Source organism: Aptenodytes forsteri, unplaced genomic scaffold (genome assembly GCF_000699145.1).
Source record: "Aptenodytes forsteri isolate BGI_AS27 unplaced genomic scaffold, ASM69914v1 Scaffold119, whole genome shotgun sequence".
NCBI lineage: Eukaryota > Metazoa > Chordata > Aves > Sphenisciformes > Spheniscidae > Aptenodytes > Aptenodytes forsteri.
The window spans coordinates 4,384,145-4,389,004 of record NW_008796165.1 but is presented as its reverse complement, the minus strand read 5'-3'; positions in this window follow the sequence as shown (position 1 = coordinate 4,389,004).

The following is a 4,860-nucleotide window of genomic DNA, read 5'->3' as shown; positions in this document are numbered from 1 at the left end:
CAGTGGTAACCAGCACCTCTTTGGACATGGAGGTTTGGGTCTTCAGCAGGGTGGGAGCTAGCTCGGAGTGTAAATGTGATTGCAATAATGAAACCCTGGCCCAGCCCTCATACATCAGAAAGGTCTGGTAGGCTTTTGTAATGAGTTTCTCCTCCACATGTCCCTGTTGCAGCTCCACAACTCTCGCTCCTCCCAGGCTGCGCTCTGCTCCAAACAGAAATGGGGTAGCGCCACAAAGCTGTATGGCAGGTTACAGCACAGGACAGAGAACTGTGAGCTGCTGCTGAGACCACAGGGATGCTCAGAGATGCTTAGTGTGTCCTAGCCTGAGTGTCCTGACCACATTCCCTTGCCTTCTTCCTGCTCTCACCTGAGGTCATGGAAATGAGATCATTGGTCTAGGTTTAAGAAGAAATGGGGCAGGCTGGTGGCAGGTGCTGCAGGGGTGCCTCTGGCCACCAGGTGTCACAACAGACCTGCACAGCAGGACTGCGGGTGCTGTCAGGAAAGGGCTCCCATGCTTTTACATTGCACAAAATCCCAGTTCCTGTGACCACCTGTAGTTCCCTGCGCCCCTTGTACAGCAGCGACTGCTGGGGGAGCTGCTCCCCTACGGGTGGTGGGAACTGTCTGCTTCCCTCCTGCTCTGTAACCTTCAGTTCTGCATCCGGCGTGCTGGTGGCCTAGCAGCTGTTCTCCCAGGCTCTTTGAGCCTTGGTTTTCCCCTAAAATCCAGTATTACAACTAATCTGTTCTAATTCTCATGGAGATGTGCAGGGCCTCTTCTCCCAGACAGCAGGGGTTAGAGCAGTAGCAGGCACAGCAGCACCAGGTTCTGCTCCCCTCTGCCATGGGGGGGTACGTGGAGGTTTCAGGTGGACAGGGAAAGCCTTTGCCCCAGGGGAGTGGATAGGCTGTGGGTACTAAGGGTTGGAGCTCCTTGAGCAGATGGACACGCAGTGTGTGAGCGGGGAGTGGGCAATGAAAGCTTTACAACTTCAAGACCATTGGAAATGCTCCTTGATCTTCCCAGCCCTGGGCAGGGCTAGTCATTGTCTAGCACTGAGCTACCAGATGTCGGTCCACTTTTATACCCCCAGCTCCATCTTCAGCCTGTGTGGTCTGTCGGACCACCGCTACTAAGAGCCACTGAGTTACTGGGGCTTCACTGGAGTGGGGCTAATGCTGTGAGTTAAGATTTATCCTGTCATAACGCTTCATGACTTTTTTCTCCTCTGTTGAAGGAGCCTGTCATCTGGAAATCGCTTCCAGTTGTAAACTAAGTCCTTCCCTTCACCAATTTCCTTTGAAACTGCTGTATTCCCAGACCTGCTGAGGGGGGTGTACTAAAAGGGATGTAGGACCAGCAGAGAGCATGTCCTGCCATCTCCCATCGTGGTGAGTGGAAGGAGTATAGGGTGAGCAGGGAAGCCGTTTCTGGCAGCCCTTGCCTGCAGCAGAGCCCTCTGTGCTCAGCTGGGTGGGTGTGAAGTCCTGTCTGCTGGAGGAGGTTTTTTGTAAATCCTAGAGTTATCTCAGAACTGAGCTCTGTGGCTTTGTGGCTGATTTCAAGGACCCGCGTGGACAGGAGGAGAGCCAGTGTGATACCTTTCCGTGCTGGTGGCTGAGTCGCTTCCTAGGGTGTCTGTTTTAAATGGGCATGAGCAAACTGGTGAAAGGACTTCGATCTGCTGGCTTGGCCTCAGTCAGGACTGTTGGTGAAGGAGTCTTCAGCATCAGGGTGGGATTTGAAATGAGCCATCCTAGATCCTTTCTGGCCACTGACGTTTGGGTGGAATCGATCCTGCTTTTTCCAACCTTGCCCACTTGTCTCTAAGGCAGATCAGCAGGAGGTCACATCATTTACTGAGCAGAACTAGAAGTAGCAAGAAAAATTGACTCCTCTCTGGTACTTTATTGCTGGGCAGGGGACAGTTAGTTGATGAGTGGCTCAGGGCGGGATGGATAAAATGGCCCTAGTCTTTGGTGGAGGGTGAGCTGATGTCACCTGTGGGAATGGGCAGGCTAAGAGCCAGCTGGGGCTGTTTGGGTGACCACCTGCGGAGGAACGGGCACCTCTGGCTGAGACATCTCCAACAGGTGACCACTGGCTCCCCTGGCCTTGGTGGAAGCAACTGCAGCTGACAGAGGGTAACTGAGGTAATTATGGAGCAGCCCAGGTTTCTCACTGTGGGATGAGATGCTTGGACAGCTCTGTTCCCTCTCGTCATCCATGTACACAGTCCTCTCCGTGATGAGGGGAGAGCTGCCATGCAGGGCAATGCTGAGGGCAGAGCCTGGCTGAAGCGGTGGGATCCTTTCCCAGAATGGCATCCTTGGAGATGCTCAAGACTTGCCTTACAGCCCTGGGCAATCTGATCTAACTTCCAGACTCACCCTGCTGTCTTCAGGTCTAGGTCCTCCCTAACCTGAAGCACTTGATGACTGTGGAGTTATCGACTCTAGCTTTTCCCACATTTCTCTACTCTTCCTCCCAGCAAGGTCTTTTAGCCCCTGACCTCTCACACCCTTGGGTTTATTTCCTGCCACTGAGAAAAGAGTGCTGCCCAAGTGCTTGCTGGAGCTCTGGTGTGAGTACTGGAGCTCTGGGGAAAGGGTCTAGCTGGTGACGGGGATTTCTATTTAAAAAACACTTGTAGTAACAGGACCCTGGCCGTAGCAGGAAGGCTGCAGTTGGGAGCTCATCCAGGATGGTCTGGGTTTAAGCTCTACATGCATACTGAGAAAAACAGTGTTTTACCATATATACCATTGTTTTACTGTCCATTTTGTGTTATGCCATATACATGTTGGAGAATGGCAGCAGCCGCTGCTGTAGTGTTATACTGGGGTGTAGAGACCTATGAAAGACATCACTGCAGCGAAATCTCAGCTGAGATCATTTAGTGCATGGTCAGAGGGTCTGGACAAACGTGGCTGCTGAGCAAGGATGCCAAGATAACCCACAGATCATGCTGTTGAATTTGCTGTGCAAAGGTGAGCTGGGAAGGGGGTGCTGGTAACCCCCCTGGATCTCCTCTGCGTGGTCCTCTGTCTCGTCTGTGGTGTTCTAAAGCCAATTGCAAACTGAATTTCTGTTGTGACAGCCCAGTGAATTGTGGAAGAGGTCAGCTCAGCCCTGGCCAATCTCAGGGGCCCAAAGTACGTGTTATTTCAGTGCTGGGTCACGTTCCTTCTCCTCTGATCTCTAAAGCTGTGGGTAGGAGCTGTCTCCTACCATGTTTGACAAGACACAAGTCAAGTGACCCGGGGCGAGGGAGCCCTCCTGAGCACCAGGAACCTGAGGCTGTGTGTCCCCACCCCGTCACCCAGTCTCAAGTCGGTCAAGATCAATTTTCAAGCCAGTGCCGTCCTGAGGAAGGTGCTGGTGCCCCTGTGCTGCTGAGAAGAGGAGGCATCTGCATGTGCCAGAGCTGCAGCTTTACAGGGTGGGTAGGGATGAGCTGGGGAAGGGACTGATGCCGTGGTGGCTCCTTATAACCACTCGCTCTCTCCTGACTTTGGCTTGCTGAATTGTCATAGAATAGCTTCAGGTGATTAATAACGCACGTGTAGTCTAGCTGTTCTTGTTATTCCACTAATACCCTGAAGTATGGCAAGCTATAAATAGTTTGACAGGATCTGTCTGTCCCTACCTCATGTAGGATCTAAAATAAAGTGAATGAACTCACTACTCCTGGCCTTCACAATGATTTGTCTGGTCTGGCTGGGGTTCCTGTGTCCTGTTGGGTTAAACAGCAATGGAGACTGGTGTCATGAGAGGCGACTGGAGGTGAAGCAGAAATTGGCCCCGTGATACCCTTTGCACACAAAGTGGTGTCATGGAGGTGGCTCAGAGCATTAACTGGCTCAACCCTTTGCAGCAGCTCTACAACCAGTTTTATAGGGTGATGTGGCTGCGGAGGGAGGGCACAGGACCCTCGTGGCTGCAGTGGCCTCAGTTAGGAGCAAGGCAGAAGTTTGCATTTCTCTCGCACCGTGGTTCAGGGCACTTTGCTCCTGGCGAGGCTGGTGCCCATTGTTGCGGTGAGGCACAGTCACGCCTGTTCAATAGATAACGCTGCAGGGGTGACAGCTGTTGGACCTCTCTTTGCACTGTGCCTTTGCAGGCAGGGATGGAGCTGGACTCTAACCTGCCAGGAGAGCAGGCAGGCGCTGGAGAAGTCTGGGGACCTTTGAGCTCTGCCAGCCTGGTTGTTTCCTGATCCTTAAACGCAGATCTTTGTGCCTAGCCTGGAGAAATTCAGGTAGCATGGGGTGGAGCTGAGTTGTTCTCTGCCACTGCCTTGCTGTGGTATGCGACAGGCAGACATGACTTGGGATGACACACTGCCAGCGTTCTGGGGTGGTTGGGTGCTGCTGGGTGTCATGGCCTCACTCCTGCTGCCAGAATGCTGCTGCTGGCTGGGATAAAGCTGCCCCTGGGCAGGGAAGCCCGTCATCCTCCCTAGCTGGTACCCGGAGCCTCCCCACCCGCTGCAAGCCTGCCTGGGGCAGGAATATGTCCCCCAGCCAGCCAGGAGCCAGCTTTCCCCATGGCAGGATGCCCGCTCCCCTCTCTTCCCTATCCATGCCGAAGATGTAGCCCTGTGCCCTGACCCTACAGGGTCCCCCTCTCTGCTTGTAGGGATGCAGGCAGCGGCGGGGACGTTGGAGGCCTGGAGGGAGCAGAGTCCTAAGCCGCGGGGCGAGGGGATGCAGGTGACCCGGGTCAGCTCCTGCCGGGGACCGCGGGACCGGGGTGGGCGTAACACAGTCGCATCTTGGCAAAGCGGGGATAACGGCGGCCCCACACCCAGCACCCCGCCTGGGGAGCAGAAGGACTGTGGCCCGGGAGGG